The sequence below is a fragment of the Staurois parvus genome, unplaced genomic scaffold (assembly GCF_062004578.1).
Source record: "Staurois parvus isolate SC_StPar_1 unplaced genomic scaffold, SC_StPar_1.0 ptg001869l, whole genome shotgun sequence".
Taxonomy (NCBI): Eukaryota; Metazoa; Chordata; class Amphibia; order Anura; family Ranidae; genus Staurois; species Staurois parvus.
This window is the reverse complement of record NW_028319665.1, coordinates 40,833-65,108: the sequence shown is the minus strand read 5'-3', so window position 1 is coordinate 65,108 and position 24,276 is coordinate 40,833. Positions and strand designations below refer to the sequence as shown.

The 24,276-nt window shown below is 44.5% G+C and overlaps 4 pseudogenes; all 4 read right to left on the bottom strand.

Moving 5' to 3' along the window:
- Positions 1-1,964: 1,964 nt before the first annotated feature.
- On the bottom strand, positions 1,965-9,130 carry LOC149433944 (caM kinase-like vesicle-associated protein pseudogene; annotated as a pseudogene).
- A 521-nt stretch (positions 9,131-9,651) lies between these two features.
- LOC149433941 (uncharacterized) lies at positions 9,652-20,091 on the bottom strand (annotated as a pseudogene).
- Positions 14,110-15,655, bottom strand: LOC149433943 (caM kinase-like vesicle-associated protein pseudogene; annotated as a pseudogene).
- LOC149433942 (caM kinase-like vesicle-associated protein) lies at positions 18,160-19,258 on the bottom strand (annotated as a pseudogene).
- Positions 20,092-24,276: the final 4,185 nt, after the last annotated feature.

Sequence of the window (24,276 nt, the reverse complement as noted above, 5' to 3'; positions counted from 1 at the left end):
TCAAGAACTGAGTCTGGCCCCCCCTCTTTTGGCAATTTAGCATTGCTTCCACTTTGAATTCCTCTTGTTCCTCAATAGTGATGGCTTCAGGAGGTCTGGATTCTCGGTCCGGGAATGGGTCTGGTACAACTGGTTTTAGCAGAGAAACATGAAATACCGGGTGAATCTTAAAGGTTTCCGGAAGGATGAGTTCGTATGCCACCTTGTTAATCCATGCGTTTCACACGGAAAGGGCCCAAAAATTTGGGTCCTAGTTTCTTTGAAGGACACATCTTCAGATTTGTTGTTGCCACCCAGACCTTATCCCCCGGTTGCAGCACCAGTTCCCCCCTTCGCTTGTCAAAAGCCTTCTTGTTGTCTTCCTGAGCCTTAGCCATGGCTTCCTGAAGCAATTTATTATTGTCTGAAAACAAAACTGATAGTGCTTTGGGTAGCTGGGACTGCACTCTCAGCAACCAGATCGGGCAAGAAGGTGGGGTGAACCCCATAATTTGCGAAAAACGGGGATTGTCCTGTGGTTGAATGGTTCGCATTATTATAGGTGAATTCCGCCAAAGGCAGAAGCATCAGCCAATCATCCTGTAGGAAGGACATGTAACATCTTAAATATTATTCTTAAGTCTGGATGGTCCTTTCTGTCTGCCCGTTGGTCTGTGGATGAAATGCAGAGGAGAGAGACTATTTGATACCAAGTGCATTACATAATGCCTTCCAGAATTTGGAGGTAAATTGAACTCCCCGATCTGAAACTATTTCTTCTGGGACTCCGTGTAACCTAACCACTTCTCGAATGATAATCTGAGCGGTTTCCAGCGCCGATGGGGTACTCTTCAGGGGTATGAAATGGGCCATTTTTGACAGGCGGTCAATGAACACGGTGTGGTAGAGGGAGGGAGGAAGTTCAACTATGAAGTCCATATCAATCATTTGCCACGGTCGAACAGGTATAGGTAGTGGACGTAGTAGCCCCCTAGGCCTTCTAGGTGGCTTGTTCCTTTTGGCAAGTAGTACATGACTTGACGTACTGTTCGCAGTCTCTGGCCATGTTGGGCCACCAAAAGGTGCGTCTGAGCAGCTCAAGGGTCTTTGCTATTCCGAAGAGTCCTGCCATCGGGTGATCATGACAACGTCCCAGGACCAGCGTCTGGACTTCCTCTGGCACCACGATCAACCCCTCTTTCCATATTAGTCCCCCTTTATTAAAGAGTGGTACCCCAGGTGGGGTGGGCATAGTTACTGATACATCCTGCAGCTTAGAGCGTAGTTCTGTCTGGAGAGCCAGAAAGTTTCCTGACGAAAGGATGGTATCGGGCCTTGGTTCTTCCTTAGGGTCCTCAAACATGCGCAAGAGGGCATCTGGCTTCGTGTTCTTGGAGCCTGGTCTGTAGGTGATGTGGAATGAGAATCGGGAGAAGAGTGCCCATCTCACCTGGCGTGGAAGTAGGCGCTTTGCCGTTCTCAAGTACTCCAAGTTTTTATGGTCTGTGAAAATCAAGATCAGGTGCGCGGCCCCTTCTAACAAATATCTCCATTCCTCCAAAGCTGTCTTGATGGCCAATAATTCTCGGTCACCAATGTCATAATTTCTTTCAGCTGGAGTAAGCTTTCTTGAAAAGAGTGCCACTGGGTGCAGAAGTACTGGGTACTGCATTCTCAGATGCGTCTACCTCTAGGACATAAGGTAGCGCAGTGTGCGGGTGGCCTAAAATGGGTGCCGTGGTGAACAAACTCTTTAGGGACTTGAAGGCCGCCTGGGCCTCCGGCGTCCATTTAAAGCGCATTCCTTGTTTGTTTGGTTAATTGCGTAATGGGGGAGACCAGACCTGAAAAGTTCCTGATAAATTTCCTATAGAAGTTAGCAAATCCAATGAACCGCTGGACGCCCTTCTTATCGGTAGGAATTGACCAATCGAAAATTGCTGAGACTTTTTGGGGATCCATTGCGACCCCCGCGGTGGAGATGATCAAACCCAGAAAGGAGATACTGCGTTGTTCGACGCTGCATTTGTCAGCCTTGGCGTACAGGCATGCAGGCATAAGCGTTCCAGGACCCTTGTCACATGATCCCTATGAGTCTCCAGTGAGGGTGAGAAAATCAATATGTCGTCAAGGTACGCAATGACGAAAATGTCAAGGTAGTCTCTGAATATGTCATTGACAAAATGTTGGAAAGTGGCCGGGGCATTGCAGAGTCCGAAAGGCATGACCAAGTATTCGTAGTGGCCAAAACGAGTGCGAAATGCCGTCTTCCACTCGTCCCCCTCCCTTATGCGAACCAGATTATATGCCCCCCTCAGGTCTAACTTGGTAAAGCAGGCTGCGGACTTTAAACTTTGAAAAAGCTCTGGGACCAGAGGCAAGGGATAGCGATTCTTAATCGTGATTTTATTCAATTCGCGGTAGTCGACACAAGGTCTTAGGGATTTATCTTTCTTTTCCACAAAGAAAATTCCTGCCCCTGCTGGTGAGGTGGAAGGGCGGCTGAACCCCTTTTGAAGATTCTCATCAGTATACTCTTTGAGAACCCCCAACTCCAGACAGGGGAAGATTCGGCCGAAAGGAATTTCGGAACCGGGTAACAGATCGATGGGACAGTCGTATGGGCGGTGAGGAGGCAAGATGCCCCCACACTTGCTAAAGACATCCAGGTAGCCATGGTAGGCCGCCGGAATGACTTGTCTTAGACTGGGGTCTTCTTCTGAGCACAGGAGGATCTGGGGGTTTCCGGGGCCCGGAGTGTGACAGTGTTCCTGACAATATGTCGAAAGGAACCTTATTGACCCGGTCTCCCAGTCGACTTGGGGGTTGTGGGCCTGTAGCCATGGAAGCCCCAAGATAACTGGGAAAAGGGGTGATGCGATGGCGTCAAAACGTAAAAGTTCCCGGTGTTAAACCGCTATGGTGGTAAGGATAGGAGGGGTTTCCTGATCAACTACCCCTGATATAATCCGGGAACCATCAGCTAGAAATTAAGACCCCACTTTCTGAGCTGTAGAGGAATCTCCTGCTGTCGTGCGAAGTCAAGATCCAAAAAACTGCATGCCCCTGAGTCAATTATAGCCGTCGTTTCCACGGTTCTTCCTGGGAGCTGGAAGAAGAGGGGTACAGCTAAGTAACTGGACTAATATTCCCAATAGAACAAGAAGGAAATGAAGAAGTCGACTTGCGCGCCTTCAGAGGACAGGACCGTACCATGTAACCGGCTTCTCCACAGTAGAGACAGAGATTTTTTGATCGTCTTCGTTGGCGTTCCTCGGGAGACAGGGCATGCCGAGCCAGACCCAACTGCATGGGCTCCTGGGTGTCCACAGGAACAGGAGATTGGTTATCTGTTGAAACGGGCTGACCTGCCCCTCTGACCGGGGCCCATATCATTCCGTGACCCTGGCCAGTCCTCTAACCTGCGTTCCTGCAACCTGCGATCGATCTGGATTGCCAGGCCGATAAGATCCTCCAGGGACTCTGGTAGGCCCACTCGGGCCAATTCGTCTATTAGGGCCTCCGAGAGTCCGACCCGGAATTGGTGACGCAGAGCAGCGTCATTCCAGCGTGTGTCCCCCATCCACCGCCTAAATTCGGAACCATATTCTTCCGCCGCCCGACGACCCTGTCTCGGAACATATGGCTGATTTCAGCGGAAGCTGCCCGCTGCGGGTCGTCAAAGTATGGCCATTGCTTCAAAAAAGTTGTTTACAGATTTCAGATGGGAATCATGGTTTTCCATCAATCGATGGGCCCAGTCCTTGGGTTCGTCCTGAAGCAGATTATAAATCCCACTTTAACCGACTCGGTAGTGAATGTGCGGGGCTGTAAATTAAAGTAAAGGAGGCATGAATTCTGGAAAGCCTGGAAACGTGCACGGTCTCCCCGAAATCTTTCCGGTAGAGGAACACTGGGTTCAGTCAGAGGGAGTGCGATGGCAGCTCCCGTAGCGGGCCCAGGTGTCTCCCCGGACGTGGTGGTAGTGACCGGGGCCTGGGATGTGGTGTCAGACATGGTCAGGGTCTCAAAATGATTCTCTAGATGGGTGTATTTATCTTGTAGTGCTGTGTCGGCTTGTGTCATGGCCGATAAGTGCCTGCATATGTTCTCCCAGTGGGGAGGGTCCTCCTCCAGACTCAGTCATGGCCAAATGGTACTGTAAGGGACCTCCTGGCAGCACCTCTAGCAACCCACTGGTCAGGCCTCCCTGAAGCGCGGAGTCTAAGTCCCGGAGAACTTGTTCACCAGAGCCCCTGATGGTGGGGATGGACTTGGAGCGCTCCAAGACCAGGTCGCGGCTATCGGGTATACCCACCAGTGGTAGAGGAGTCTGCCAGAAGCTCCCGCCGGGTGAGAGTCTGATGTGAGGGGACTGGAAGATCCCAATGGGATGGATGAGCTAAAGCGAAGTCAAACAAGCCGAGTCGGTAACGGGGGTCGGTGCGGTACAAAGTAGCAGGCAAAGAATGGTCGGGTCACACGCCAGGTCAATAACAGGAAATCAGATCTAAAGGGGAACATCCAGGAGCGAAGTCAGACAAGCCAGAGGTCAGGACAGGGAGAAGGCAGCAGAGGTCAAAACAATCCGGGTAGTAGTACTCAAACACAGGATAACAGGAATCACAGAAGACCATTTGGCAACAAGTGACAGCACAAGGTGATTTAAATACCACGCCCTGCACTGTCATTGGTGCCAGACGTGCATTAGCTCACGCGCGAACTTCGCCACGGCGGGCCGGGCCCTAGCGCCCACATCCCCGCCTGAGACGGCCTAATGCGCATGCGCCGAGACGATCTCTGATAAAACTTTATTAAATATAAAATAAAAAATATAGAAATAAAAATATTGGTATTAGCCACCAATATTAAAGTGCAGTAAAGTGTAGATTCATTATATCCTTTTTCCACAAACCTATCCTTCAGAATGGAAGCCTGAGAATAGTGTGTGTGTCAAGCTCAGTGCAATTCCTTCTGATTCTTAGGAATTGGCCTTTATGGATGTTGGATAGCCATGCCGGATGATGGCGGCTATCTACTGGAATATACCTATTCTGATCAGTATCTTTAAAAATGATTTGGTGGTAATTGTCCCCCCTTGGTTCAATAAGGTTAAATCCTAAAAAAAATAATGCTCTGTGTACTGTACTCATAGGTAAGTTTTATATTCATAGTATTTAAGGTGCCAAAGAAATTTAGAAGCGCCTGTTCCTCCTCTTTTCCAAATTAACAAAATATCTATGTACCTTCCTGTAAATGAAAAGTTCTGGCCATTCTCTGGCTTAAATAATGTCTTCTTCCCACCTGGCCATAAATAAATTGGCTAGGCTGGGAGCAAATTTTGCTCCCATAGCTACTCCCTTGGTCTGTAAGTAAAAATGTATTATCAAACCAAAAATAGTTTTCTCATTGCGAATTCTAAAAGCTGCAGTATAGGTTTTCTGTAAAACCAAAATATCTTTAAAATCCTCTAAAATTCTACTGCTTGCATCTCATCTGAATGATTAATATTCATGTAAAGGGATGCCACATCGGCAGTAACCAAACATTTTGTATGTTCAACTACTAAATCTTTGATATCATGAAGGACTTGCTTGGTATCTCTGACAGATGATGGGGTATTAGTTACCAATGGTTGTAAGAAGTGGTCTATATATTCACCCACTCTGGAGCAGAGTGATCCTATCCCGCTTATAATTGGTCTGCCAGGAGGGTTAGTGCGATTCTTATGGATTTTGGGAAGTGTATATATAGGACAGGTAATCTTGGAGCAGAGAAACTCTTATTTATTTCTAATATTATCATGATATCCCTTCAGGATAGGGTGATAGGTTTCCCTATCATTGGGGATATTATACACCTCTTTCATGTAATCATCTCTATCCATAACCACTATCCCACCTCCCTTGTCAGCAGGGCGAATGACCACATCTTTCTTCTCTGAGAGAATCAATGGCCCTTCTTGAATTTTCACAATCCCTATGTTTTAAATTTTAATAGCTTCAAGGTCCTTCAAAACTGTTAACTTAAAAACATTCACATAAGTATGCGATTACGAGGGGGATTAAAGATGCATTATTTAGGTTTAAGTTAAGGACCCCATTTGAGGTATCTCGTGTAACCGAATTGTTAAAATATTTCTTAAGGGAAACTTGGCTAACAAATTTGTGGACATCAATATACGTATGGAATTTGAGCTTATTTTTGGGTGCAAATGTAAGCCCCTTTTGAAGTAAATTCAATTCCTGGGACGTTAATTCTACTTTACTTAAATTGAATATGCCCTTTCCGATTACATTCTTCTTTTTTTCAGGTCTGTTGAACCTCTTACTCCCCTCTTTACTCTGTTAGAGCGCTCCTTTTTGCGCGGTCGTCCTCCCCCTAAAAAATGAACCAGTGCGTGATCCTTAGTATGTTGCTCATCATCATAATCATGATCCAGTGGAGGAACGTTGTTAGTGTTCTTAAATTGTTCAACAGGGGGCCTATGTACTGGATTTCTCCAGTTGTGTGTTATATGGTGTACCCTAATGATACTGTCCAAAATAGTAAACCTTTTCCGGTTCTTTTGCTTGAAGACAAATCTTATATCCATTTTTTATCTTTTCAGAATTTGCTTGTTGCTCATTTTGCCTCTTCATCTTGTGTTTTTTGCTCTCAAATATTGGCTATACTGTATACTCCATATAACGGCTAGGTTTGAACTTGACTCGTAATATATTTCCGAATGTCACTATTTTATATGGGGTAATCAACACTGCCCCTTCCAAATCAATAAATTTCATATTAAATCTGTGCCATATTTCTTATGAATTCATTAAGTGCCTTCAGAGTTCCTTTTTTTCATATGACAAGCACATCATCGATGTATCTGTGCCATAATATAATGGTACTAGACCGTGAATAACTCATGCTCGCACCCCTCCCACCAGGCACAGACTGACATGAGATGGGGCACAGCATGTTATCATCGCAACACCCTACGCCTTAAGGGTAATGGGACATTGTTAAATGCTAAAACCTCTCAATATATAGTCCAATCCAATATGGTCCAGGAGCTCTAGCATGATCTCATTGTAAAGCCAGCTTCAAAGTCCACATTCAGGAAGGGGAACAAGGGAATGGGGTTTCTAAGTGCAGTATTGAAACTTAATTTATTAGGCAAGTGATATACACACTCACAACATTGGAGTAAAAGGATTGCTTGTCATCAGAGAAGACACACAAGTCCTTGTCTGTCTAGGGTCCCGTGTAGTCCACGGATGGTATGTGAAGTGCTCAAAATGCTGACCAGATACTGGAGGTCACAAAGCCAGCCTCGACTGCAATTGCGGACAGACGTGACATCACTGGGGAGGGATCAGTGCAACAGAAGGCAGGCTACACACTCAGAGCTCTCCGGCTCCTTCTACAGTCCAGGGGGTCATACCCTTGTGTCTATATATAGAGGAAGTGACATGGCGAAATCCTGTGGGACAACAAGAATCTGCAAGCCATACTATTTTTTTTAAAACCATAATTATACACTGAAATAAGTACAATAAAAGGTGATATGAAAGGGAATAGTATGTACTGTACTATAGGGTATAGAAATCCAGCTAACACTGGTGACCAACAAAATATATACCTAGTTTTTTAAAAATGTATAAAGTGTAAGAAAAAGACCTCTTTATTACATGTAGCCATTGTAAGATGCAAATTATTTTAAACTGATTTTTAAAAATATATTATGACATATATAAACAATGATACATTCTCATCTAATGTATACTTACAGTAATGTCTAAAATAGACCTTTAAGGATTCATATCACTCAAAAATTCTGAGACCATTAGGGTACTGGTAAAAAAAAAAAGAAATGGAGATAGGATTGGTGGTAATCTTTTCGGATGAACATATAAAAGTAAAACACACAAGTGTGTGTATGTGTGTGTATATGTGTGTAGATAGATATATATATATAGATATATATATATATATATATATATATATGTATGTACACACACAGTACAGTTTCTACAAGGAAAGAAACCCTTCAAGTCAAACTTCGAGGGGCTTAGCGGGGATGGCTCTTCTAAAGCTGTGGTGCTGGCAGATGACTGTGCGGGGGTAGTCAGACCTGGCGTCCGCTCTCTGCCCATAGATGGAGATGAGGTCTTGGTCTGTTCTGGTGCCCCCAGGCGCTTCATCATTGTGGTCACCCACATAGCTTTCTTCCATTTTGGCTTTTGCAAAGTTCTTCTCAATCTGCGCACACATTCCGTCCTTGATGTTTTTATCCGATGCTCGTTCCCTGAAATACATTCATGGCTAATGGTGTCTGCCTCTGTCGCCATCAGGTCCTGGTCCACCTCCATCAAACAGGACACCAAATCTTTGGCTGCTAGAGAAATATCCCAATATGGAGTGTCAAACTCCTAATCGCCATGTAGAATCTTCCGGAACAGGTTCTTGTCATGACTTTCATAAACTTCCTCCTTCACCTCATCGTAGAATCCTTGGAGGGTTTACAGAGTGTAGTATGTACAGTACATAACACTGATGGCCCAGCAGTCCACTGGCCGACCATATCATTGGCAAGCAACCGCCTCTGGGGCCAGGTACTCAGGTGTGCCACAAGGCTCTTTGATGAGGCTTGTCTCCAATTTAGCCAAATGAAAGTCACTGATGACTATTTTGGAATTATTCAAACGGTTATAATACAAGTTCTCAAACTTGAGGTTCCTGTGTACAATACACAGTGAGTGAAGATAGGCCACAGCCTCCAGGACCTGCCGCATGACGTTACTTGTGCCCTTCTGAGCAATAACCCTGATCCAGGATCCAGTCAAACACTTCCGACCTTAATTTAGCTCCAGGAAGATGAAATATTCCTTCTTTGTCTCAAACACATCGACCAGCTGCAGGATGTTGGGGTGCTTCACCATTTTTGAGGAGGATGATCTCATTTTTGGCCGTCTTCCGGACTTTGCACCCATCTCTCTTCAGGAAACATTTGCAGCTGTATTTTCCTGATGAGTTGCCTTTTGGGTCTGAAGACTTTGCAGAATTCCTCAGACTTGATGAGCTGGCCCAAGTCATGTTTGTCGCTGACTTCTGTGGGTTGATTGTAATCCTTTTTGTCACCTAAAGTCACACATCCAAACAGCATTGCCCCCCTTAGTGTCGTGGGGTGGTGCCAGGAAGAATGGCTGAGTGTGGTGCGATGCTGTGCTGACCCTGATTGTCCGATTTTTATTCCGCTCACCAAGCGATCAGGACCGATCCTGCTGGTTCTCAACACTGGATACAAAAGATGTTAAAATAAGTTTAAAAATAAAATGTATCATTAATTTTAAATTGACCAAAAAATTACTGTGAGCATCTGAATCGTGTTCTCTGAGCAATTCAACAAACTATGTTGGGTGCGAGGTACCCCTTTAATTGTTTGTCATAGCTGGTAAAGCTTACTTTGACTGGAGGTCTTTTTTTTCTTTATATGAAGCCAAGTTTTTTTTTTTTTTTGTTTTTTCCCCTCTTTGGATTTTTATGATTTTTACGCCATGCCTGCAAGTATCAATGTTGAGATCCGCTGCAGCTTAATCCTGCAGGACAATAAAATTCCAAATGTTTTTTTTTTTTTTTTTTTTTGGAATTAACATTTTATATAGCGCCAACAGTTTGCTCAGCGCTTTACAGTATAAATGCCAATAGATCTCCAGTGTCCACTCCAGAGCTTTCTCCTTCTTGGTCTTTTCCAATCAGTGTTGTGGCATCTCCAGAGCCCTCTCATCCTTGGTCCTTTTTAAAATCAGTGACGTGGCATCTCCAGAGCCCTCTCCTCCTTGGTCCTATCCAATCAGTGTTGTGGCATCTCCAGAGCCCTCTCCTCCTCGGTCCTTTTACAGTCAGTGTTGTGGCATCTCCAGAGCCCTCTCCTCCTCGGTCCTTTTACAATCAATGTTCTGGCATCTCCAGAGCCCTCTCATCCTTGGTCCTTTTTAAAATCAGTGACGTGGCATCTCCAGAGCCCTCTCATCCTTGGTCCCTTCCAATCAGTGTTCTGGCATCTCCAGAGCCCTCTCCTCCTTGGTCCTTTTTAAAATCAGTGTTGTGGCATCTCCAGAGCCCTCTCCTTGGTCCCTTCCAATCAGTGTTGTGGCATCTCCAGAGCCCTCTCATCCTTGGTCCTATCCAAACGGTGTTGTGGCATCTCCAGAGCCCTCTCCTCCTTGGTCCTTTTAAAATCAGTGTTCTGGCATCTCCAGAGCACTCTCCTCCTTGGTCCTTTCCAATCAGTGTTGTGTCATCTCTAGAGCCCTTTCCTCCTTGGTCCCTTCCAATCAGTGTTGTGGCATCTCCAGAGCCCTCTCCTCCTTGGTCCTTTAAAATCAGTGTTGTGGCATCTCCAGAGCCCTCTCCTCCTTGGTCCCTTCCAATCAGTCTTGACTTTATTATTGGTACCAGGATCTGTTGGGTCACAGTCATTACTAGCGCATATGATGGGACTTTCCGTGGGAGATGCTGGCCAAGATTAAACTTGAGAGGCACAGCACAAGGTGATGAGCAGAATGACCTTCATTCTGATGGCAAGGTGTGAGTTCAGGTAAGAAGTAATGTGGCATGGTTCTAGTGTGGGAACCATACATTCGGTCCTGTTTGCTTACAACGCTGGCAGCACAGTGGCTAAATGGTTAGCACTTCCGTCTGGCAGTACTTGGGTCGTTGGTTCAAATCCCAGCCACGGCACCTCCTGCCTTGAGTTTGCATGTTCTCCCTGTGCCTGTGTGTTTCCTCCGGGTACTCTAGTTTCCTCCCACACTCCAAAGACATGCTGGTAGGTTAATTGGATCCATTCTAAATTGTCCCTCGTATGTGTATGTATGAATGTGAGTTAGGGAACTTAGATTGTACACCCCTTGAGGGTTAGGGACTGATGTGAATGTACAATATATATGTAAAGCGCTGGCTAAATTGACGGCGCTATATAAGTATATGAAATAAACACGCAATTCTGTGCATGGCTGAACTTTGCAGTTTTTTTTTTTTCTTCTTCAAAGCCTCTGTACTCTCCATACGTGCCTGTCACCCTCAAATGACTAAAATGTTCTCTTTCCCTTACCTTTTTTTATAGAAGTTTTACCATATTTCTATTTTTGGGTGGGTTTGATTGACAGCACATACTGTATATATTGAATCAATGTTATCACTTTCTATATTCATTTTTATATTAAAATACCTTTTTTTTAAAAAAATTTATTTATTTTTTTATTTAATTTATTTTGTTATTTTACGCCAAGACACACGTGTCAAACTGGCAGTGCTCCATCTGTGGCCAAACTACAAGTCCCACGACGCATTTCAAGAATGACAGTTAAGAGTGACTCCCAAAGGCATGATGGGACTTGTAGTTTCACTGGAGCGCTTCCAGTTTGACACCCCTGCCCTAAGATATGGTTTGAAATCATGCAGAGATCTATTTCTTTTATACGGGAAAATATAATTGAACTATTTTTACATTTGTTTTTAAATGTTACGAATGGTGTATAGCTGCATGGCAGATGCTTGTTCAACCATTTCACTTTGCACTGTTCATAAGAAAAAAGGACACATCTGATTACTGTGTGAATGTGTAATAGTTCCAGTATGTCATAATAAGGGGGTGTCTGCATTTGTGAGTGCTGCACTTTTATTTTTTTATTTTATTAGGAAGTGTATTATTTTGTGCTTGGTGTCTTTCATAAAACTGTAATCCCAGGAATTCTCCCAAGATTACAGCCTTGTTTTCACAGTTCTCAAGCATTCTGAGCATTTGTAGATGGCTTCCCTTCTCCTGAAGAGCAGGGACCTACAAAGCTTCATAAACCAGAACTCAGATTAGACGTGTTTACTGGCAATCTGATCAGCGGTGAGTTATTGCTGCTTCTTAAATGGACACCTCTATGGAAAAATACCAAAGGTTTCTCAGTGGCTGAGTCCTTGAAATCTCTCTACCACAGAGTCACAGGAGGGATCCTTTCAAGGATCCACACCCAGAGCCCTACAGTGGAACCCCCATGTTTGAATTTAAAATGGAGGGATACACTATGATCAATATTAGATTCCTCGATCGGTCTTCTGTGTTTACCAAAACAGGCCCTAACAGTGCGTATAGTACAACCCACATAGAAGCCCCTAGGGACCCGTGAGACAGTAGATGACATCTGAGAAACCAGAATAGAATTCTCAATCGGGTAAAGTTTTTTCCAGTACTATCTTAAATGCTTTTGTCTGGGATTCACACATGGGCTCATCTTACACTGGGTTTTCTCACACTAGTACAGTCGATTAAGTGGCAGAAAGTCACAAAGAAATGACAAGTGGACTTTCTTGGTACTGTAAGCATGCTGGGGGCTATGCTGTTAATATTGGGAGCTCTTCTCAGACAAGCTGAGGTTTCTTAAGGTCCTGATGTGGGATCTTTGTAGCATGCTCCTGTGGCATAAAATGTATCCGCTCCCTGTAATGTGAATAACACTGGGTGTTGAATATAATGTCAAACCTATCCAAATGATCTGATTTGGAACTCTTAAGGTGTGTGGAAGACTATTCTTCATAAACCTGTTGAATTAGATGGGGGCTTATCTTCCTCTCAAAATAAGCCCCTGAGAGGAATAGTCTTCATCCAAGGTACAGTTTTTATAGAGTCTAGTGAATTGGCCTTATGGGAACATTCTTTATCCAAGCTGGATAGAGGCAACTATGATGGTACAGGTATGAATTACCTGATGTGGACTTGAAGCAAATTTTGGAGATAATGGATCCTTCTTTTGATCTAAAAATACCAAAGAAGTGGTGCTGGGCATGTGTGGAAAAAGAGGCCCAATTAATTGTCTTTAGAGTACTCAACAAAGAAACTGGAGGAGAGCCATTCTTTATGATGATTGTATTGTCTATGTATTTGCCGTAAAAAAATATATGGGAAACAAAAGGGTTTTTTCTCCAGATACGGAGCTCTTTCCATCAACCCATGAGTAAGGTTGGTATAACCTGGTGCAAAAGACGCACCATTGGTGGTGCCCCATATCTCGGGAAAATTAGTTGTGCTTCAGGCAAAATTTTAGTCCTGTCCATGATGAACTGGACCTGGGAAGGATGGAGATGGGTTTCATGAACCAAAAAGTGACCTAGAGCAGTGATGCCAACCTCATGTGTCATTGGTGTAATAAAGAATTTACATCCAATGAAAACCAACAGAACAATGGCTCCCAACGGTAATGTCAGAGTACATCAAGGAGTTGTAATGAATAATGTATAATGGTAAGGACTGAACAGTAGACTGTAGAACATAACTAATACATTGTGATAACCCATGGACGATACTCTGCATGGAGGCCACGATTTTCCTTCCTGGTGGAAAAATAGAATTGTGTACTTTTGGAAGATGGTAAAATTATGGATGCTTGAAGTAGTCTTTGTACAGAAAAGAATATTGCCTTGTGCTGACATTGACTACCCCAGGGTCAAATAGACTTTTGAGCTCTCTGTTGGTATTTTGCTCAAGTTGTCCTTTTGGTGAGTTTGAGATAATTGGTTTGGTCAGAAGCTGGTATGCTTCAGAGATGTAATAAGATCTGTCTTGTAAAACAATGCCACCCCCTTATCTTATGATCCCTTAGCATATGTGGGTTTTTTTTTTGTTTTTGTATCTAGGTTGTGTGGTAATCAGGTGTTTGGTGTTTTTTAAATATCCTCACCTCTTCTGCCTTGTCTCGTTTTTTTTTTTTTTCTTTTTTTCTCCCATGAGGCAACAAGGTGGGGTTAGCCCTAAAACAAAAAAAAATTCTTTAAGGTAGAAAGTAAAATATCTTGTAGTAATGGGCATGGTACTGCTGAAATTGGCTCAGTCCGCCATGTCCAGTGGATACCTCATTCACAGGAGGGGTGCTCTATGCACCACAAAGGGCACACAATGTGCTTCTAACAAGAAACAGTCTGGATGACGTGCATGTACATGACCCAGCTTGGCCGTGTCACCTACCCACAGTAAATGCACTGTGGCGGCAAGCAATAATAGTTATTTATTTTATCTACCACCTTTATCAAACAGGATTAGGATATTGCTGCCCTTATTTGCTGCTTCTACACAATGCACATTTTCTGCACCTGCTGTTTTTTCTTTTTTTTTTGGGAGAAGCAGCATATTTATTGAAAATCATACATAACACACGGTAAAGGTCTTTACATTGTGTGCCCCCAATAGAAAGGAAAGAGAAAGGGTCGTCCAGCCTGAATCATCTGCCCCAGGCAGGAGTTAATACAGGGTTCAAGGAGAGGAAAGAAGAAACCTCTTGTGTATATACAAGAGGTTCATCCCAGCCGTAAAGCAGACCTGTATACTCACTAGTAAGGGAGACCTTTTACTTATCTTAGAAAGGAAGGAGGTGATACTGGTGGGTGGTCAGAGAGGAGACTATCCAAGATTCTCTTTAGAAAAGTTTCTGCTAGAAATATTTAGGTAGTTTTAGAAGCACAGAAAAGCATTAGCTGGTGATGACAGGTCCTCTTTTTAGCGGCGGTGGTGCAGAAAGGTGGAATGGAGTTATGACGAAGTATAGGATGGACATGTGGGGACCTTTTTTTTACATTTTAGTCCAGCAGCCATCAGGAGAATGGGGGGGAGAATCTTCAGGAACAGGTTCTTGTCATGACTTTCGTAATCTTCCTCCTCCATTGAGGTGGCCCAAGTCATGTTTGTCGCTGGCTTCTGTGGGTTTTGGACTCTGTCTGTTTTTGGTGCCCACAGGCGTTTCACCATGGTGGTCACCCCCACTTCTTCTTTTTTTTTTTTTTCCCATTTGGCTTTCGTGAAGTTCTTCTCATTCTGCGCACACATTACGTCCTTGATGTTTTTATCGGATGCAGCGTTCCCTGAAATCCATTCATGGCTAATGGCGTCTGCCACCATCACCCTCTGGTCCTGGTTCACCTCCATCAGATGGGACACAATCTTTGGCTGCTAGAGAAATATCATCCTGATTATGGAGAGTCAAACTCATCACCATGTAGAATCTTTCTGAGCAGGTTCTTGCCGTGACTTTCATAATCTTCCTCCTCCATCTCATCATAGAATGGAGAGTTCCCAGAGAGTTGTTTGTACAAAATAACTTTGATGGCCCTGCATTCCACAGGCCGACCATATCGCTGGCGTGTGACTACCTCTGGTGCCAGGTACTCAGGTGTGCCACAAGGCTCTTTGATGAGGCTTGTCTCCAACTTGAGGTTTCTTTGCACAATACACAGTGAGTGAAGATGGGCCACAGCCTCCAGGACCTGCCAGATGACGTTACTTGTGTCCTTCTCTGAGTAATAACCTTGATCCAGGATCCAGTCAAACACTTCCTGGCCTGAAGCTAGCTCGAGGAAGATAAAATATTCCTGTGTCTCAAACACATTGACCAGCTGCAGGATGTTGGGGTGCTTCACCATTTTGAGGATTTTGATTTCATTTTTGGCCGCCTTCTAGACTTTACGCCCATCTCTCTTCAGGAAACATTTTCAGGTGTAGAGTTTTCCTGATGATTAGTCTTTTTTTGTCTCTGAAGACTTCGCAGAATTCCTCTGCCTTGATGAGCTGGGCAAAGTCATGTTTGTCACTGACTTCTGTGGGTTGATTATAATCCTTTTTGTCACCTAACATCACACATCCAAATGGCATTGCCTGCCTTAGTGTCGTGGGGTCGGTGCCAGAAGGAGTGGCTGAGTGTGGTGCAATGCTGTGCTGACCCTGATCGGTCGATGGATCCACTCACCCAGCGATCAGGACCAATTCTGCTGGATATCCTTTAAAAAAAAAAAAAAAGCAGCATGTTTATTGAAAGAAAAGCATACAACACACATGGTAAAGGTCTGTACATTATGTTCCCTGATACAAAGGGGGGAAAAAAAGGGGGCAACCAGTCTGAATCATCTACCCTAGGCAGGAGTAAATACGGGGTTCACAAAGAGGAAAGAATCCCAGCTGTAAAGTGGACCTGTATACTCACTAGTAAGGGGGACCTCTACTTATTAATTATCTTAGAAAGGAAGGAGGTATTACTTGGGGGGTGACCAGAGAAAAGACTATCGAAGGCTCTCTTTGGAAACGTTTGTGCAGGAAATATTTAGGTAGTTTTAGAAGCACAGAAAAGCATTAGCTGGTGATGACAGATCCTCTTTAGCGGTGGTGGTGTAGAAAGGTGGAATAGAGTTATGACAAAGTGTAGGATGGATATGGTGGTAATCTTGACTTTTAGTCCAGCAGCTATCAGGAGATATGGGGGGGAGGGGGATGCTTTAACAGTGCAGTAGATCTCTAGTAACTAAAGGGTTAGAGTAATGCTTGGCCGTAGCGGTGGAAGGGTTGATGGGGCGATGGGATTCTCTAGCGGGACAGTAGTGGCATGACTGCTCCACCATCTGCTATTGACCCATCTGGTGGAGGAAAATGTTAATGACATGACAGGCCATTGCGGAGGAGGGAGAGGAAGGGTTAATGATGGTATGCTCTGCGGTGAATAGGGTTATGGTGGTTAAGCTGGTCCTCCTCCGGTGCCATCAGGGGAGGGGCTGAGCGGGCATGGCGTATATTCAGCTTGGGTGCTGGCAGGTGTTGGTGCGGGGGTAGTCAGAGCAAAGACAAAGTGCACCAACCTTGCGCATTACCTCAGTAAACCAATTTTATTGAATACAAAAATATACTCACAAACAAAATATTTCAAGCATGTCCGTTCTCAAAGGAACTATGGAATGCAAAGATCTGCGCAAGTCCCGTCATAGGGGTGGACACTCAGGGATCAGCTGACGCATTTTGAAGGATGTTTCTTCATCAAGCTCTGCTCCATAGTTCCTTTGAGAACTGACATGCTTGAAATACTTCTTTGTGAGTGTTTGTATTCAATAAAATTGGCTTACTGAGGTAATGCGCAAGGTTGGTGTGCTTCTTTTTTGTCTTTGCTTCACAGTATTGGTCGCGCTTCCCCAGCCTTGTTTGGAGCTGCACAACCCCATATGCAAAGGTGGTTGAATTTTTTCAAGTTCTGGTTCCATCTATCCACCTCCTTTGGGTCTTAGAGCGCAGGAGAGTTTGTTTCTAGTGGGAGTAGTCAGGCTTGGTGTCTGTTCGCTGTCAATGGATGGAGTGGGAGTAGTCAGGCCTGGTGTCTGTTCGCTGTCAATGGATGGAGATGGAGTCTTGGACTAGGCTGTTCATGTGCCCTCAGGGGCTTCATCACGATGGTCACCCCCACAGCTTTCTTCCATTTTGGCTTTCGCAAAGTTCTCAATCTGCGCGTACACGCTGACCTTGATGGGTTTTTTTTTTTTAAATTCTCGGTCCCTGAAATCCATTCATTGGCTAATGGCATCTGCTGCTGTTGCCCTCTGGTCCTGGTCCACCGCCATCAGACGGGACACCATATCGCTGGTGTGTGACCACCTCTGGGGCCAGGTACTCAGGTGTGCCACAAGGCTCTTTGATGAGGCTTGTCTCCACTTTAGCGAAATGATAGTCACTGATGACTATTTTGGAATTCTTCAAATGGTTATAATACAAGAAGTTCTCCAACTTGGAGGTTCCTGTGCACAATGCACAGTGAGTGAAGATAGGCCACAGCCTCCAGGACCTGCTGGATGATGTTACTTGTGTCCCTTCTCTGAGGTATAACCCTGATCCAGTCCAACACTTCCTGGCCTTAAGCTAGCTCCAGGAAGATGAAATATTCCTCCTTTTGTCTCAAGCACATTGACCAGCTGCAGGATGTTGGGATGCTTCACCATTTTGAGGATGTTGATCTCATTTTTCAGACTTTGCGCCCATCTCTTTGAAGATGTAGAGTTTTTCCTGAATTGTATTTGGCTTTCAAGACTTCACAGAATTCCTCTGTCTTGATGTGCTGGCCAGAGTCATGTTTGGCGCTGACTTCTGTGGGTTGATTGTAATCCTTTTTGTCACCTAATGTCACACATCCAAACAGCATTGCCCGCCTTAGTGTTGTGGGGTCGGTGCTGGGAAGAATGGCTGAGTGTGTTGCTATGCTGTGCTGCCCCTGATAAGCCGATGTCTTGCTCACCCAGCAATCAGGACCAATCCTGTTGGTTATCTGTCGCCTGTTGTGGTGGAGGGAGAAGGGTTAATGATGGTATGCTCTGCGCTGAATAGGGTTATGACGGTTAAGCTGGTTCTCACCCAGTGCTGTCAGTGGAGGGGCTGAGCAGGGATGGTGTTTCTTCAGCTAGGGTGCTGGCAGGTGACAATGCAGGGGCAGTCAGCCTGTCCATGCATGGAGATGGGGTCTTGGACTAGGTCTCTTCAAGTGCCCTCAGACTCTTCATCATAGTGGTCACCCCCACAGCTTTTTTCCATTTTGCTTTCGCAAAGTTCTTCTCAAGCTGCGCACACACTCCGTCCTTTGTTTTTATCGGATGCTCATTCCCTGAAATCCATTCATGGCTAATGGCGTCCGCCGCTGTTGCCCTCTGGTCCTGGTCCACCTCTTCCAAATCTTTTGGCTGCTAGAGAAATTTCATCCTAATATGGAGAGTCAAACTCATAATCGCCATGTAGGGATCTTCCAGAACAGATTCTTGTCCTGACTTTTGTAATCTTCCTCCTCCATCTCATCGTAGAATGGAGGGTTCCCAGAGCGTAGTATGTACATAATAACTCTGATGGCCCAGCAGTCCACAGGCTGACCATATCGATTGTGTACAACCACCTCTGGGGCCAGGTACTCCAGTTTGCCACAAGGCTCTTTGATAAGGCTTGTCTCCCATTTATCTAAATGAAAGTCACTGACTATTTTGGAATTCTTCAAATGGTTATAATACAAGTAGTTCTCCAACTTGCGGTTCCTGTGCACAATACACATTGAGTGAAGATAGGCCACAGCCTCTAGGACCTGCTGGATGATGATAGGCCACAGCCTCCAGGACCTGCTGGATGATGTTACTTGTGTCTGAGTAAAAACCCTGATCCAGGCAAAACTTCCTGGCCTGAAGCTAGCTCGAGGAAGATGAAATATTCCTTTGTCTCAAGCACATTGACCAGCTGCAGGATGTTGGGGTGCTTCACCATTTTGAGGATGTTGATCTCATTTTTGGCCGCCTTCCGGACTTTGCACTCCTCTCTCTTCAGGAAACGTTTGCAGGTGTAGTGTTTTCCTGATGATTTGTCTGTGTCTCTGAAGACTTCATGAGCTGGTTCAAGTCATGTTTGTCTCTGACTTCTGTGGGATTGATTGTAATCTTATTTGTTACCTAACATCACACATCCAAAGGGCATTACCTGCCTTAGTGTCCTGGGGTGGTGCCCGGAAGAATAGCTGAGTGTGGTGTGATGCTGCACTGCCCTTGATCGGCCGATGTCTCCACTCACCCAACAATCAGGACCGATCCTGCTGGTTCTCAACACTGGATAAAAAAAAGTTTTAATAAGTTTATAAATGTATAATTAATTTTATATTGACCAAAAAATTACGGTGAGCATCTGAATCGTGTTCTCTGAGCAATTCACCAACTATGTCGGGCGCCAGGCACCCCTTTTAATTTGTCATAGCTGATAAAGGTTACTTTTTTTTTTGGATTTTTATGATGTTTATGCCATACCTGCATGTATCAATGTTGAGATCAGCTGCAGCTTTAACCTGCAGGACAATAAAATTCCAAATGTGTTTTTATTATACAGGATTTATATAGCGGCAACAGTTTGTTCAGCGCTATACAATATAACTGCCACTAGATCTCCAGAATCACTCCAGAGAGTCCAGTGTTATCTCCAGACTCATTTTCTCCTTGGTCCTTTCCAATCAGTCCTGTGTCATCTCCAGAGCCCTCTCCTCCTTGGTCCTTTCCAATCAGTCCTCTGTCATCTTCAGAGCCCTCTCCTCCTTGGTCCTTTCCAATCAGTCCTCTGTCATCTCCAGAGCCCTCTCCTCCTTGGTTCTTTTCAGTCTGTCCATCTCCAGAACCATGTTCTTCTATGACTTCATTATTGGTACCAGGATCTGTTGGGTCCCAGTCATTACTGGCGCATATGATGGGACTTTCTGTGGGAGATGCTGGCCAAGATTAAACTTAAGAGAGGCAGCACAAGGCGATGAGCAGAATGACCTTCATTCTGATGGCAAGCTGTGGGTTCAAGTAAGTAATGTGGCATGGTTCTAGAGCGGGAACCATACATTCGGTCCTGTTTACTTACAACCCGTGAAACTAACACGCAATTCTGTGCATGGCTGAACTTTGCAGTTCTTTTTGTTCTTCAAAGCCTCTGTACTCTCCATACGTGCCTGTCACCCTCAAGTGACTAAAATGCTATCTTTCCCTTTACCTTTTTTATAGAAGTTTACCATGTTTCTATCTTCGGGTGGATTTGATTGACAGCACATACTGTATATTATGAATAAATATGTTATCACTTTCTATATTCATTTTTTATTAAAATAGCATTTTTTTATATTTAATTTATTTTGTGTTTTACTCCCTTAGACTCATGGGTGTCAAACTGGCAGCCCTCCATCTGTGGCCAAACTAAAAGTCCCACGAGGCATTGCAAGAATGACAGTTACAAGCATGAATCCCAAAGGCAGAGGCATGATGGGACTTGTAGTTTCACTGGAGGGCTTCCAATTTGACACCCCTGCCCTAAGATATGGTTTGAAATCATGCAGAGATCTATTTCTATTATATGGGGGAATCTAATTTAAATATTTAACTATTTATTATTTTTTTTAAGTTATACGAATGGTGTATAGCTGCATGGCAGATGCTTGTTCAACCATTTTTTCTTTGCACTGTTCATAAGAAAAAAAATCACATCTGATTACTGTGTGAATTTGTAATAGTTCCAGTATGTCATAATAAGGGGGTGTCTGCATTTGTGAGTGCTGGACTTTCTTTTTTTTTTATTAGGAAGTGTCTTTTGTGCTTGGTGTCTTTCACAAAACTGTAATCCCAGGAATTCTCCCGAGATTACAGCCTTGTCTTCACAGTTGTCAAGCATTCTGAGCATTTGTAGATTGATTCCCTTCTCCTGAAGAACAGGGACCTACAAAGCTTCATAAACCGAGTAACGTAACTGTCCCAGTCTGAGCTGAGTACTTCTGTTAGAATACTGCTTCCCTGTCCGAACACCAACCACTGCCGACCATACAAGACTAGATGACACCAGTCTTGAATTAAACCAGGAGGTAGACTACATATGGTCAATGTCCTTCCTTTTTACTATAAACCTTATTTTGTGAAATAAAGAAACCCCTTTATACAGTATCACACTATGTGGAATCCTTTGTTGGGCTCTCTGTGAGTGCCGTTATTCGCAGAGCCTATTATAGAGGTGACACCTATCAAGGGACCCAGAGAGTTTAATATAGATGTGACCAGATGCTGTGATACCTGTTCAAGGACCCAGTGGTGTATAGGAACCTGGCCTGACCTGGGAGCAGATGACCTGATTATTACCTGATGAGACAGGATTGATCTCAAATCCGTGTTTAAAGCTCGCTTCTGGTGAGTGCGCATTTCACTTATTCAGACACATCTGTCACCCCTGGATTAAATAAACACGTTGGTTGTGATCTAACGAGATCTTCACGTTCTTATATGTTGGACAATCTACCACCAATACTGTCACCATGTGGTGATGATCACTTTGTACTTTATATTTTTCTGTAAGATGTTCAAAGCTTGGGAGACTTTTTTATATAACCTAACCCTGCTTTAAACTTCTCCACAACTTTCTCCCTGACCTGTGTGGTGTGTTCCTTTTTTGGCCTATATGATGCTGTTCACTAATGTTCTCTAACAAACTTCTGAGGGCTTCACAGAACAGCTGTATTTTATACTGAGATCACATGAGACACAGGTGGACTCTATTTACTAACTAGGTGACTTATGAAGGCAATTGGTTCCACTAGATTTTAGTTAAGGGTATTAGACTAAAAGGGGGCTGAATACAAATGCACCCCACATTTTTCAGATATTTGTAAAAACCATTAAACTATTTCTCATTTTCCTTTCACTTCACATTGATGTGCCACTTTGTGTTGATCTGTCACATCAAATCCAAATAAAATACATTTTTACATTTTCGGTTGTAACATGACAAAATGTGGAACATTTCAAGGGGTATGAATACTTTTTTCAAGGCACTGTTTATATGTGTATTTCTTGAATGCATTCTGTATGCAGGCCAACTAATCTAGAATGAAAATAGTTGACAATTATTTTCATATTCTATTATATTCAATGATGTGGACTTATTTGTTGCAGCCTTAATTTGAGCTATTGAAACCAAGGTCTATGGTTTTCTGTCTGAATGCATTTGCCGGGTAGACCACACTGGAGCAGCTCCAGGTACTTGCGGTTCTTACAAATCATTGTGGTAATGTCAGCAAAAAGCATACAAGTCATAAACAAATACAAAATATACGCACACAAACTTGTACCATGAACTAATCTGTCCTGAGGAATTGTAAAGCATCAAGGGATATGATCTGAAAATATGTAAAGCCCACATGATCAGCAGCCTTCTCTTGTCCTGACAAGCTGTGGAACTAACTGTAGTTCCCAAAGGTTCAGAAGTGCCTAACGGGACATCTAGTCTGTAAAAGATGCACGACATTGGTTACTGTGCTCCAACTTGGCAAATAGGAAGCCTGTAAAGCTGCCACACAATCAAAAACCAGGCAAAGGGCACAATCTAAGTGTATCATGGAAGACTTTATTTGCCTTTTTAATCCCTTATTTTAATCACATTGGTAAAGAAAGAACATGTAATATTTTGGAAGCCGCTGCCTTCTCCAACGGGCAAAGTGGAAGCCGCAGGTACTGTGGACTGTGTGTGAGCCCTGCCAATACACAGAAGGAGCAGGAGATGGCCTGGGGCCTTTTTGTTTTCCAAGCCTGCCCGCATCAATAACAAGTGACTACAAGGCTCAGCATATAAATACATTACCGTAACATATTGACAAAAACCTGTACTTACTATAGGCACAGGGAGACTAACTGAACTTTTTTGGTTTGAATGTCAAGCTATGATCAATAAAACAGGCACCAGAATCATGTATGGCTTGGGCTTGTGTGGATGGGCAGCTGACAGACCTGACTCGGCTCCCAGGAATCATTCCTCATGAAGCAGATGTTATGTAATGGACAACAGGCAACAATGAACCTGGTAGCCTTCTGAGGAGCTCCCCCCCCCCCCAAGGGCCTGTCCAAGCAGTCAAACTGGCTCACTTGACACCAAAAGTTTTCACAATCACGTGGTTTCTCTGCAAGGCCATGCTGTACCTGAGCCCTTGCTTGGAGCCATCTGCGGGTAACCTGGACCCCCTGGAGAAGGAAACAAAAAATGGATTACTTGTCATGTGTTCATGAGACCTGTCAGGGATTCGGGTGTGACCAGAAATGTGTGGACTGACACAGGGAAGTAGCAGGCTTCAGGAACACAGGCGTAGTCAGGGCTGGAGAGGTGGGATAGTCAGGCAGGCCATAAGGTACCACCAGGCACCGCCCGGCGGAATCTCTAGTGACCCACAGACCAGGATTCCCCAGGGCGCAGAGTCTAAGCCCCAGTCTGCCTTTTCACCAGAGCCCCTGATGGTGGGGATGGACTTGGCGCAGGACTAAGACCAGGTCGCGGCCCCTGAGTGCACCCAACTGTGGTAGAGGGGTCCGCCGAGGGTATGTACCGGGGGAAAGCCTGATGTGAAGGGGCTGGCAGGTTTGGACAGTAGTGACTGGATCTGTGCGGGATGGATGGATCATCTGGGTAGCGTCAGGCAGGCCAGGTCAGCAACGTGCGTGCAGTGAAGTACCGGAGGAGCAGGCAGAGAATAGTCAGGGTCACAAGCCGGGTTCAGTAACTCACGGGCAGCGCGGTACAGAAGATCAAGCAGAAGGATGGTCAGGCAAGCCAGGGGTTCAACAGGAGGCGGTCAGGATCAAAGCAGGGTCAGCAATTAGGCAGGATACCAGGTACAAGGCCTCATACACCAAGGCCCTGACTGCAGGTCTGGCCATTCCTTAAATACACCTCCTGCAATCAGCCTCAGGTGATGGCTGATTGCAGGAGTGAGCTTCTGGCTGCTGAGACCACCTGCTAGCCAGCCCTGGTACTGCAGCCCACACAGCAGGTGAGTCCCACCACCAGTGCTGAGTCCATTCCTGACAAGACCATAGAACCCACCAAACCAACATGGTTTTCAAGTGTCAGGTCAGTACGCAAACATGGTTACTTCTGTGACTAGGAGTGGACCTAAGAAAGCAGCCTTCTAACTCTTATTGGATAAAGTCAGTCTTTGT